Source organism: Schistocerca serialis, chromosome 1 (assembly GCF_023864345.2).
Source record: "Schistocerca serialis cubense isolate TAMUIC-IGC-003099 chromosome 1, iqSchSeri2.2, whole genome shotgun sequence".
In the NCBI taxonomy this organism is placed as follows: Eukaryota; Metazoa; Arthropoda; class Insecta; order Orthoptera; family Acrididae; genus Schistocerca; species Schistocerca serialis.
This window is the reverse complement of record NC_064638.1, coordinates 1202608312-1202622342: the sequence shown is the minus strand read 5'-3', so window position 1 is coordinate 1202622342 and position 14031 is coordinate 1202608312. Positions and strand designations below refer to the sequence as shown.

The 14031-nt window shown below is 46.4% G+C and overlaps 1 protein-coding gene across 2 annotated transcripts in view; it reads right to left on the bottom strand.

The window, feature by feature from the left end:
- LOC126419007 (scoloptoxin SSD14-like) overlaps positions 1-14031 on the bottom strand; it is a 489031-nt gene that overhangs the window by 420685 nt on the left and 54315 nt on the right. Inside the window, exon 1 of one of the 2 annotated variants that reach the window (XM_050086072.1) lies at positions 7292-7355. The exons of the other annotated variant lie outside the window; for it this stretch is intronic. The gene's annotated coding sequence lies outside the window, so the exon portion shown is untranslated. Of the gene's footprint in view, positions 1-7291; positions 7356-14031 lie in introns of those variants that run through there. 2 annotated transcript variants of the gene reach the window in all.

The window sequence follows — 14031 nt, the reverse complement described above, 5'->3', positions numbered from 1 at the left end:
GTACTGCGTACAGTAGAAGAACAGAAACGATGATTGTTTCAGTATGACAATGGAGACTGTCACAAAGCAGCATTTGTGAAGCAACAGGTTTTGGGCAACAACATTCCTGAAACCGACTCGCCCAGCCAGAAAATTTTAAATTTGTGGTAAGTTCTACGGGACCAAACTGCTGAGCTCATGGGTCCCTAGGCTCACACACTAATTAATCTAACTTAACCTAACTTACGCTAAGGGCAACACACACACCCATGGCCAAGGGAGAACTCGAACCCCCGACGAGGGAGGGCCACGCGAACCATGCAAGACGCCCAAGACCGTGCAGCTAGCCCGCGCGGGGCCCTGCCAGAGCGCCAAACTGAACTCAATGGAGCACCTCTCTGGCGTGAGTTAAATGGAAATGCCGTATGGCTAGGGCCTCCCATCGGGTAGACCGTTCGCCTGGTGCGAGTCTTTCGATTTGACGCCACTTCGGCGACTTGCGCGTCGATGGGGATGAAATGATGATGATAAGGACAACACAACACCTAGTCCTTGAGCGGAGAAAATCTCCACCCCAGCCGGGAATCGAACCCGGGCCGTTAGGTATTGACATTCCGTTGCGCTGACCATTCAGCTACCAGGGACGGACGGCGTGAGTTAGAATGCTGACTTGCTCCTGGACACAACGTTCAAAATCACTGCCTTCTAATGTTGCAGATGATTCTAAAATATTTCTATTCGCTGATGACTCAAGCGTGGTAGTGAAGAGTACTGTCTGTAACATTGACACATTATCAAGTAATGTAGTTCAAGACATAAGTTCATGGCTTGTACACAGTAAATTGATGCTAACCTCAGGAAGACTCAGTTTTTTCACACAATACAACAAAAACTGACATTTTGATTACAAAGAATGGGCATACGATTAGTGAGACAACAGTTGAAGTTCCTAGGTTCAAATGGCTCTGAGCACTATTGGACTTAACTGCTGAGCTCATCAGTCCCCTAGAACTTAGAACTACTTAAGCCTAACTAACCTAAGGACATCACACACATCCATGCCCGAGGCAGGATTCGAACCTGCGACCGTAGCGGTCGCGCGATTCTAGACTGAAGCGCCTAGAAGCGCTCGGCCACTTCGGCCGGCGAGGTTCCTAGGTGTTAATGTAGCTAGTAAGCTGCAGTGGTATGTCCCTGTTGAGGATCTTGTTCTAAAAGTAAATTCTGTTGTTTTTTTTTTTTTTTACTATTACTACAGTATCTGAAATAAGTGTTGTCCAACGAGGGAAATAGTGTGCTTTGCTTATTTTCATTCGCGTATGACTAATGGTATTATTTTTTTGGTAAGTCTTCTGATTCGAAAAGGGTATTTTTGGCTCAGAAACGAGACGGTCTAGCAATATGTGGTGCAAGATCGCGAACCTCTTATCGACCCCTGCTCAGTAGTCTGGGAATTCCGAGACAGACATCTCAATATATATTTTCTTTAATGTCGTTTGTTGTTAACAACATCACTTTATTTCCAAGAGTTAGCAACTTTCACTTAGTTAATACTAGGCAAAAATCCAATAGGGAACGTACATTCTTCACTCCAGTGCAGAAATGGCGAGCATTATTCTGCTCCATACATTTGCAATGAGCTGCCATAATTAAAACGTTAAGCTAATTCCTGTCTTGCGTTGTTGATTATGTTTGTTTAAACTTATGGATTATCGTCTGCATAGGATTCATACACATTTCATTTTACCTCTTATTACTCTTCTGTTATACAATGACCAGGCAGAACATTATGGCCACCGACCGACTATCGAAATAAACCCGTCCAGGGGATAGTAGCTTCAGCTGGCGAGGAATGACTGCTAGTCAGAGACACGCACGATGCAGTGTGCGTGCTGTCCGTGTGTAAGTGGGGAAGGCGCGTGATCTATCTGAGTTTGACCGAGGGCAAATGGTTCAAATAGCTCTAAGCACTACGGGAGTTAACATCTGAGGTCATCAGTCTGCTAGACTTAGAACTACTTAAACCTAACTAACCTAGGGACGTAACACACATTCATGCCCGAGGCAGGATTCGAACCTGCGACCGTAGCAGCAGCGTGGTTCCGGACTGAATCGCCTAGAACTGGTCGGCTACAGCGGCCTGCTGACCGAGGACAGATTGTGATGGCCCAGAGGTTCGGCACGACTTTGTCAGGTGTTCGAGGAGTGCTGTAGTGAGTGTCTTCAGCTCGCTGCGAAACCAAGGTGAAGCCATGTAAAGACGTCGTTGGGTTGGGTGGCCACCCATCATTACAGATGTCTGGCGTCGTAGGCTGGGCAGACTGGTAAACCAGGCCAGGCGGAACTAACATCAGATTTTAATGCTGGACAGAGTACAAGTGTGTCTCAACGCGAAGTGCACCGAAAACTGCAAACGATGGGGCTCCGCAGCCGACGACCCATTCATGTGCCAATGTTAACACCACGACACTGGCACCTATGACTGAAATCTGCACGGGTATCGGCACTGGACGGTGGTGGACTGTTGCATGGGCTGATGAATCCTGAGACCTTCTTCATCATGCCGTTGGGAGGGCGCGAACCCATTGTCTTCCAGGGTAGCAGCTCACTGAAACTTCCACTGCGGGATGGAGACAAGCAGGTGGAGGCTCCAGTATGCTGTAGGAAGCATCCATTGGTCCAGTGGAGCTCGAATACGGCACAATGACGGCAAAGGAGTATCCTACACTGGTTGCAGACCAGCTATACACCCTTCCATGACGATCAAGTTTCCCGAAGGCAGTGGCATTTTTCAGCAAGATAATGCTCCATGTCACGAGGTCAGGCGTGTGATAGAGTGGTTCGAGGAACACAGTGCTGGCCCCCCAACTCGCAGGATTTGAACCCGATCGTACATATCTGGGATGCGACTGAGTGTGGTGTCAGAGCTCATTGCTCTCCCCCCTCCCCGGAATTTACGGGAATTGGTTGACTCGCTTGTGCAGATGTGGAGCCAACTTTCTCCAGCGTGTTACAAAGCTCATAGCTTCCATTCCACGACGCGTTGCCGCTGTTATCCGTACCAGAGGTGGGCCTACTGGCTATTAGGTATGTGGTCATAATGTTCTGACTGATAGGTGTAATTTCATGTACTGACTAGTTCCATGTCATGGAGACTTGCTCATCAATTTAGTCCTAAGAAACATCACATGTAAAACAAAAATTTTAGAAAACCTTGTCTGGTTTCGACTCGTGTGGAAGAATGGACTGTCATTCGTTCACAGACATTCAGACACTCATTGAAAGTGTTCCCAGCAGAGCTCAAGCCACCATAAAGGTGAAGAGTGCGCACGCCGCATATTGAAATCCACCACTAGGTGTAGTGTATAGTTACTGCTATACCATAAACAGACAATAAGTACAGGGTGTTTATAAATGAATATTGTGGTTTTAACGCTATATAATATTTATTATATTAAACTTACAGTTATGAATGATATGTCAAATGAAACAGCAACTCCAACAGTTTTACCAAGCACCTTATAAATGTTCAGTGAGAGCACCATTTGTCACACGGCACACATCAAGTCTATTGCCGAGTTCTTCCCAAATGTTGATACGTGTGCCTTCAGTGATTGTAGCAACAACTGCTTCAATCCAGTTTCTTAATTCAGGGAGGTCTGTTGGTAGTGGAGGCACATACACACGATCCTTGATGAAGCCCCAAAGGAAAAAATCGCATGGAATTAGGTCAGTTGAACGTGGAGACCACGCAAAGCAAGCCCTGTCATTGGGCTCCTTGCGGCCTATCCAGCGCTTGGGTACAGTGAAGTTCAACCAATCGCGTACTTCACTATGCCAGTGAGGTGGCTCACCATCTTGCTGGAAAATGAAGTTCTCTAGCTCATCTTCGTCCAACTGAGGGAAGAGCCATTGCTCTAGTGTATGAAGGTAAGAAGTTCCAGTTACAGTACGTTTACCAAAAAAGAAAGGCCCATCAACTTTCCGCCAGGATATGGCACAAAAAACAGTCACTTTAGGGGAATCTCGTTGCATTTGTACAACCTCATGAGAATTTTCTGAGCCCCAGAAGCGCACATTGTGAGTGTTAACATGTTCTCTAAGGTGAAAGGTCGATTCATCACTGAAGACACCATGATCCAGAAAATCTTCATTGTCATGAAATAACATTTCTTTTGCGAAGATGGCACGTAATCCATGGTCTGCTGGCTTTAGAGCCTGTAATAACTGCAAACGGTAAGGATGTAGTTGTATGGGTTTTCTTAAAACTCACCAAACAGTCAACACGGGAACTTGTAATTCATGACGAGCCTTCCGGACTGATTTCTTTGGGCTACGAGTGAACGACTCTCTCACTCGTTCAACAGTCTCTTCACTAACTCTAGGTCGTCTTGTGCTCTTCCCTTTACAAAGGCAGCCGGTATCTTCCAATTGATGATACCATTTACAAATGTTATTATCACTTGGAGGATCGCAACCGAACTTCAGCCAGAACGCACGTTGCACAGTAACTACAAAAAAATGGTTCAAATGGCTCTGAGCACTATGGGACTTAACATCTGAGGTCATCAGTCCCCTAGAACTTAGAACTACTTGAACCTAACTAACCTAAGGCAATCACATACGTCCATGCCCGAGGCAGGACTCGAACCTGCGACCGTAGCGGTCGCGCGGTTCCAGAATGAAGCGCCTAGAACCGCTCGGCCACTCTGGCCGGCACAGTAACTACAGATTCGGTCTTTGCAAACTGCAAAATACAAAACGCTTTCTGTTCACTAGTCGTCACCTTCGCTACTACCGCTGTCTAGCGGATTGCGGCGGAAACATTGCGCGCTGCGCATGTGCACTGGTGCCAAACACAACTGTTTGAGTTGCTCTTTCATTTGACATATCATTTATTACTGTAAGTTTAATATAACAAATATTATAAAGCGTTAAAACCCCGATATTCATTTATAAACACCCTGTATAATTTACTTTTACTTCACGTCTATGGTCACAAATTTTTGCCATCAGACTGCCGGTTTCGGTCTATAATGAGCATCTTCAAATCTGTTTTATAAAGACATGTTGTAATATACTGGAGCCATAGCGGCATCGTCAAATGTTAAACACAAAATCCGCACCAGCATCGTCAAATATATGTAAATAATAGCATATGCAAGAGTCATCTTATCAGCGGCACTACTGTTCAAAACAAACTCAGCAGCGGCGTTTACATAGAGGTGTCATTGTTGACAGACAAGCAATGAAATAATAGCAGTCTGTTTTGAACAGTAGTGCCGCTGAGAAGATGACTCTTGCATACGCTGTTATTTACATATATTTGACGATGCTGATGCTGATTTTGTGTTTAACATTTGACAATGCCACTATGGCTCCAGAATATTAGAACATGTTTTTTATAAAACAGATCTGAAGATGGTCATTATAGACCAAAACCGGTACTCTGATGACAGAAATTTGTGACCACAGACGTGAAATAAAGAAAATTTATTGTATATTCGGATCACTGTTTTATTGGCGACCATGTCGCGGCTTGTGAAAGTACACTGCTGGTCATTAAAATTGCTACACCAAGAAGAAACGCAGATGATAAACGGGTATTCATTGAACAAATATATTATGCTAGAACTGGCATATGATTACATTTTCACGCAATTTGGGTGCATAGATCCTGAGAAATCACTACCCAGAACAACCACCTCTGGCTGTAATAACGGTCTTGATACGCCTGGGCATTGGGTCAAACAGAGCTTGGATGGCGTGTACACGTACAGCTGCCCATGCAGCTTCAACACGATACCACAGTTCATCAAGAGTAGTGACTGGCGTATTGTGACAAGACAGTTGCTCGGCCACCATTGACCAGGCGTTTTCAATTGGTGAGAGATCTGGAGAATGTGGTGGCCAGGGCAGCAGTCGAACATTTCATGTATCCAGAAAGGCCCGTACAAGACCACAAGACCTGCAATATGCGGTCGTGCGTTATCCTGCTGGAATGTAGGGTTTCGCAGGGATCGAATGAAGGGTAGAGCCACGGGTCGTAACACATCTAAAATGTAACGTCAATGCGAACAAGAGGTGACCCAGACGTGTAACCAATGGCACCCCATACCATCACGCCGGGTGATACGCCAGAATGGCGTTGACGAATACACGCTTCCAATGTGCGTTCACCGCGATGTCGCCAAATACGGATGCGACCATCATGATGCTGTAAACAGAACCTCGATTCATCCGAAAAAATGACGTTTTGCCATTCGTGCATCCAGGTTCGTCGTTGAGTACACCATCGCAGGCGCTCCTGTCTGTGATACAACGTCAAGGGTAACAACAGCCATGGTCTCCGAGCTGATAGTCCATGCTGCTGCAAACGTCGTCGAACTGTTCGTGCAGATGGTTGTTGTCTTGCAAACGTCCCCATCTGTTGACTGAGGGAGCGAGACGTGGCTGCACGATCCTTTACATCCATGCGGATAAGATGCCTCTCATCTCTACTGCTAGTGATACGAGGCCGTTGGGATCCAGCACGGCGTTCCGTATTACCCTCCTAAACCCACCGATTCCATATTCTGCTAACAGTCATTGGATCTCGACCAACGCGAGCAGCAATGTCACGATACGATAAACCGCAATCGCGATAGGCTACAATCCGACCTTTATCAAAGTCGGAAACGCGATGGTACGCATTTCTCCTCCTTACACGAGGCACCACAACAACGTTTCACCAAGCAACGCCGGTCATCTGCTGTTTGTGTATGACAAATCGGTTGGAAACTTTCCTCGTGTCAGCAAGATGCCGCCACCGGCGCCAACCTTGTGTGAATGCTCTGAAAAGCTAATTATTTGCATATCACAGCATCTTCTTCCTGTCGGTTAAATTTCGCGTCTGTAGCACGTCATCCTTGTGGTGGAGCAAAAATGGTTCAAATGGCTCTGAGCACTATGGGACTCAACTGCTGTGGTCATAAGTCCCCTAAAACTTAGAACTACTTAAACCTAACTAACCTAAGGATATCACACACATCCATGCCCGAGGCAGGATTCGAACCTGCGACGTAGCGGTCGTCCGGTTCCAGACTGAAGCGCCTTTAACCGCGCGGCCACTCCGGCCGGCGTGGTAGAGCAATTTCAGTGGCCAGTAGTGTATAATTTCGTTGTTTGCTGCTCTTCCTGGTATTGCCAGGCTGCGAAAAATTTCGTGCTGATGACATAGGAAGCTGCGTGTGTGAACGGTGAATTGCGTGCGCTCGATGAGAATTACTGTTACTGGGGAGACGAGGCTAGTGGAAACCGCAGAGGGACTCACCGCACGGTTGCGCCGCGCCTGCGCCCGCAGAGCTGGCTGGAGTGCGAACACAGTGGTGGTTGCCTGCCGACTGCCGGCCTTCCCGGGTCACGGCTTTCGCTTTGAGCGCAGGTAGTGGGGCGCCGCGGCGGACACTCCCAGCTGAACAGAACGACGCGCCGGGCCCGTCACTGTCGCCGCCGTGTTTACTGCATGCTCAGCGTTCCGTGCGCGTAGCCGAGCACTGGCCGCAAAGGTGCACTACTGTGCCGTGCTAGCTAGTGGCTGATAGCCGTGCAGTGTTCGCCGGACAAGCTCCTTCACTGTCTACATCTGCGCACCTACTCCGCAGGTGTCAAGCGATACGGGCCAGCAGGTTTTAATCTCACAGAACGGGCATATGATTAGTGAAACTGAACAGATCAAATTTCTAGGTGTTCAGATAGATAGTAAGCTGTTGTGGAAAGCCCACAAATTAATACTGCCATTTTCACTATTCGAACCGTATCAAAAGTGAGTGATACTTCGACACGTAAATTAATCCACTTCGCTTATTTTCATTCACTTATGTCGTATGGTATTATGTTTTGGGGTAACTCTTCCCATTCTAGAAGGATATTTTTGGCTCAGAAACGGGCGGTTCGGGCAATAAGTGGTGTGAGTTCACGAACCTCTTGTCGATCTCTGTTCACGAGTCTGGGTATTTTGACATTGGCCTCTCGATATGTATATTCCTTATTGTCGTTTCTTGTTACCCATATTAGTTTATTTCCAAGAATAAGCAGCTTTCACTCGGTCAATACTCGGCAGAAATCAAACCTCCATTTGCATCGGACTTCCTTAACTCTTGTGCAAAAAGGTGTGCAGTATACTGCTGCATCCATTTTCAGTAAGCTGCCACGCGAATTCACAAATCTTAGCAGTAATCCACGGGCTTTCAAATCGAAACTGAAGAGTTTCCTCGTGGGTCACTCCTTCTATTCTGTCGAGGAGTTCCTTGAAAAATTAAACTGATTCTTTTTGTACTGCTGACAGCGTTTGCTTAAACCTATGGACTGACATTTTTCAGGTTAATGAACATTTATTTTCATCTGTTATTACTTTTATGTTGTAAGTTGTACTGACACGTTCCATGACCTTGGACATTTGGTCCTACGGAACTAGACGTGTAAATAAATAAATAAAAAAAAGTACAAAAGAAGAGCAACAGCAGAATGGATCGGTAAGAATCAATTCAGTGACAATAGACATGAGATAGCGATATTCACATACATATCTACATCCCACATCTATTCTCCGCAAGCCACCTGACGGTGTGTGGCGGAGGGTACCTTGAGTACTTCTATCGGTTCTCCTTTCTATTCCACTCTCCTATTGTTCGTGGAAAAAAAGATTGTCGGTATGCCTCTGTGTGGGCTCTAATCTCTCTGATTTTAGGCCAGCCGCTATGACCGAGCGATTCTAGGCGCTTCAGCACTGAACCGCGCTGCTGCTACGGTCGCAGGTTCGAATCCTGCCTCGGGCATGGATGTGTGTGATGTCCTTGGGTTAGTTAGGTTTAAGTAGTTCTAAGTTCTAGGGGACTGATGACCTCAGATGTTAAGTCCCATAGTGCTGAGAGCCATTTGAACCATTTTTCTCTGATTTTATCCTCGTGGTCTCTTATATATACGTAGGAGAGAACAACATACTGCTTGACTCCTCGGTGAAGGTATGTTCCCGAAAATTCAACAAAAGCCCGTACCGAGCTACTGAGCGTCTCACCTGCACTCTTCTACTGGAGTCTATCTATCATCTCCGTAACGCTTTCGCGCTGCTCTCCATTGGATCTTCTCTCTCTCTTCTATCAACCCTATCTGGTACGGATCCCACACTGGTGAGCAGTATTCAAGCAGTGGGCGAACAAGTGTACTGTAGCCTACTTCCTTTGTTTTCGGACTGCATTTCCTTAGGATTCTTCCAATGAACCTGTCTGGCATCTGCTTTACCGACGATTAATTTTATAAGGTCATGCCATTTTAAATCACTCCTAATGCCTACTCTCAGATAATTTGTGGAATTAACTGCTTCCAGGTGCTTACCTGCTATATTGTAGCTAAATGATAAAGGATCTTTCTTTCTATGTATTCGCAGCACATTACACTTGTATACATTGAGATTCAATTGCCATTCCCTGCACCATGCGTCAATTCGTTGCAGATCCTCCTGCATTTCAGTACAATTTTCCATTGTTACAACCACTCGATATACTACAGCATCATCCGCAAAAAACCTCAGGGAACTTCTGATGTTATCCACGAGGTCATTTATATATATTCTGAATAGCGACGGTCCTACGACACTCCCCCGCGGCACACCTGAAATCACTCTTACTTCGGAAGACTTCTCTCCACTGAGAACGACATGCTGCGTTCTGTTATCTAGGAACTCTTCAATCCAATCACACAATTGGTCTGATAGTACATATGCTCTTACTTTCTTCATTAAACGGCTGTGGGGAACTGTATCGAACGCCTTGCGGAAGTCAAGAAACACGGCATCTACCTGGGAACCCGTGTCTAAGGCCCTCTGATTCTCGTGGATGAATAGCGCGAGCTGGGTTTCACACGATGGTCATTTTCGAAAACCATGCTGATTCCTACAGAGTAGGTTTCTAGTCTCCAGAAAAGTCATTATACTCGAACATAATACGTGTTCCAAAATTCTACAACTGATCGACGTTAGAGATATAGGTCTATAGTTCTGCACATCTGTTCGACGTCCCTTTATGAAAAGGGGGATGACCTGTGCCCTTTTCCAGTGTTTTGGAACGCTACGCTCTTCTAGAGACCTACGGTATACCGCTGCAAGAAGGGGGGCAAGTTCCTTCGCGTACTCTGTATAAAATAGAACTGGTAACCCATTAGGTCCAGCGGCTTTCCCTCTTTTGAGCGATTTTAATTGTTTTTCTATCCCTCTGCCATCTATTTCGATATCTATCATTTTGTCATGTGTGCGACAATCTAGAGAAGGAACTACAGTGCAGTCTTCCTCTGCGAAACATCTTTGGAATAAGACATTTAGTATTTCGGCCTTTAGTCTGTCATCCTCTGCCTCACTACCATTTTGGTCACAGAGTGTCTGGACATTTTGTTTCGATCCACCTACTTCTTTGACATAAGACAAAAATTTCTTAGTATTTTCTGTCAAGTCAGTACATAGAACTTTACTTTCGAACTCATTGAACGCCTCTCGCATAGCCCTCCTCACACTACATTTTGCTTCGTGTAATTTTTGTTTCTCTGCAAGGCTTTGGCTATGTTTATGTTTGCTGTTTTTACATAGGTGGCTATAATATAGCGTACACAAGGTATAAAAGTGCAGATCATTGGCGGAGCTGTAATTTGTACTCAGGTGATATGAAAAGATTGCCACCCTGACTATGGCCGCACAGTGGGAAGTAACAGACTTTGAATGCGGAATTGTAGCTGGAGCCAGAAGCGTGGGACGTTACATTTCGCAAATCATTAGGGAATACAATATCCCGAGATCCACAGTGTCAACTGTGGTGTCACCGCCAGACACCACACTTGCTAGGTGGTAGCCTTTAAATCGGCCGCGGTCCGCTAGTATACGTCGGACCCACGTGTCGCCACTATCAGTGATTGCAGACCGAGCTCCGCCACACGGCAGGTCTAGAGAGACTTCCTAGCACTCGCCCCAGTTGTAAAGCCGACTTTGCTAGCGATGATTCACTGACAAATTACGCTCTCATTTGCCGAGACGATAGTTAGCATAGCCTTCAGCTACGTCATTTGCTACGACCTAGCAAGGCGCCATTATCATTTGCTATTTAACTTGTAATGCATGTACCGTAAGACCGATGTTTACCAATTATGGATTAAAGTTAAGTATTCCAGAAGCTACATACTTTTCTTGCTAGTATAATTACTTTACCTGTTCCAGACCTCACGCCAGCCTGCATGAGCTTTAACGCGTGCCTTTCGGCAATCTCATAGTGGCTTGGCTGTCTTGTCAAGTCACAACATCAACAATATGCCGAGAATACCAAATCTCAGGCACTACCTCTCGTTACGGACAACGCAGTGACCGACGGTCTTCACTTAACGACCGAGAGCAGCGGCGTGTCAGTGCTAACAGACAAGCAACACTGCGTGAAATAAACGCAGAAATCAATGTGAGACTACGATGAACGCATCCGTTAGGACAATGCGGCAAAATTTGGCGTTAGTCGGCTGTGGTAGCCGACTAACGAAGCGAGTGCCTTTGCTAACAGCACGACATCGCCTGCAGCGCCTCTCCCTGGCTCGTGACCATATCGGTTGGAGCCTGGATGGCTGGTAAACCATAACCTGGTCAGATGAGTCCCAATTTCAACGGGTAAGAGCTGATGGTAGGGTTCGAATGTGGCGCGGATACCACGAAATCATGGACCCAAATTGTGGTGTCCGTTGTAAGTGGTTTCTTGAAAACCTGCAACTGTGAAAACAATAAGTTTGTTTATAGACATATTTTCTGCTACCAGTCCGCAGCTCGTGGTCTTGTGGTAGCGTTCTCGCTTCCCGCACACGGGGACCCGGGTTCGATTCCTGGCGGGGGCAGGGATTTTTCCTGCCTCGAGATGACTGGGTGTTGCTGTGTTGTTTTCATCATCATTCATCCCCATTACGGTCGGAGGAAGGCAATGGCAAACCATCTCCGCTAGGACCTTGTGTAGTCGTCGGTGCGGGTCTCCCGCGTCGTTCCCTACGCTCCTCGGAGTATGGGCCTCATCATCATTTCTGCTACCAGTCACAATTTTCTTTCATTCATATTTTACACAACCCGTTTCGGGAAATTATTCTCATTTTCAAGCTCGTTTTCTCTTTGCACTATCCCATTTTTAAGTAATGTTTTCGATGTATGAAATTCTGCTTTGTTTTGTTGACTTAAACCTAACCCATCGATAACATTACGCAAAAAATTGCGTAGTACAAAGAGAAAACACAGTTGAAAATTGGAATCATTTCTCGAAACGCGTCATGTTAAATATGAATTAAAGAAAATCGTGATTGTTAGCAGAAAATATATTTATAAATAAACCCACGGGGCCAAGTTGTCAACAAGACACTGTGGTAGCAGGTGGAGGTCCCATAGTTGTGTGGCTTTGTGTTCACATGGAATGAACTGGGTCCTGTAATCAAACTCAACCGATCATTGACTGGCCGGCCGGAGTGGCCGAGCGGTTCTAGGCGCTACAGTCTGGAACCGCGCGACCGCTACGGTCGCAGGTTCGAATCCTGCCTCGGGCATGGATGTGTGTGATGTCCTTACGTTAGTTAGATTTAAGTAGTTCTAAGTTCTAGCGGACTGATGACCTCAGCAGTTAAGTCCCATAGTGCTCAGAGCCATTTTGATCATTGACTGGTAACGGTTAGTCTCGGCTAACTGGAGACCATTCACAGCCATTCATGAAGTTCATTTTCCTAAACAATGTCACGTCACCGGGCCACAATTGTTCGAGATTGGTTTGAAGAACATTCTGGACAACTCGAGCTACTGAGTTAGCCACCAAGGTCACCCGACATGAATCTCATTTATGGGACATACTCGATACGACAGTTGGTGCACAGAATACTGCACCGGCAACACTTTCACAATTATGGATGGCTGTACATGGCTAGCCGGCCGTTGTGCAGTTCTAGGCGCTTCAGTCCGGAACCGCACTGCTGCTACGGTCGCAGGTGCGAATCTTGCCTCGGGCATGGATGTGTGTGATGTTCTTAGGTTAGTTAGGTTTAAGTAGTTGTAAATCTAGGGGACTGGTGACCTCAGATGTTAAGCCCCATAGTGCTTAGGGCCATTTGTACATGGCTCAGTATTTTTGCAGGGGACTTCCAACGACTTGTTGAGAATATGCCACGTCTAGATGCTGCACTACGCAGAGAAAAAGGGGTGCGATACGATATTACGAGGTATCCCATGACTTTTGTCATGTTGAGAAATGAGTAACAAACCTATTAATGACATTATTTAAAGCCATCTAAAGCTGGCCAAATCGACTGTTGGTGCCATGATTGTAGAGTGGAAACGCGAAGGAACAATCAGCTAAACCGAGACTTGATTGACGTCAAGTAATGATGGACAGGGGATTGCAGAGTGTGCTTGTAACAAATGGCTTGAAATCAGAGGAAGGAATCATTCGTTAGTTCCAAAGTGCTGCAAGCAGTGCAGCTACGACAGAGAAGGTACACAGGGAGTTAAAAAGCCATAGTGTATAGTGGTCGAGCTGCTCCTCATCTAAGCGACACGTTTTAATAGTCGATTATAAGCGCCGTATCGGCAACGGCCTTGCCGCGGTGGATACACCGGTTCGCGTGAGATCACCGAAGTTAAGCGCTGTCGGGCGTGGCCGGCACTTGGATGGGTGACCATCCAGCCGCCATGCGCTGTTGCCGTTTTTCGGGGTGCACTCAGCCTCGTGATGCCAATTGAGGAGCTACTCGACCGAATAGTAGCGGCTCCGGTCACAGAAAGCCATCATAACGACTGGGAGAGCGGTGTGCTGACCACATGCCCCTCCTATCCGCATCCTCAACTGAGGATGACACGGCGGTCGGATGATCCCGATGGGCCACTTGTAGCCTGAAGACGGAGTGCTTTTTAAGCGACGTATCAGGTGGTGAGAAGAGAGATGATTGAAAACACGTGATTTGATGTGATGAATAATCTGTGGAAATCCGATAGAAGGGGTTGGCTTTGGCGTAAGAAAAGGAGAACGT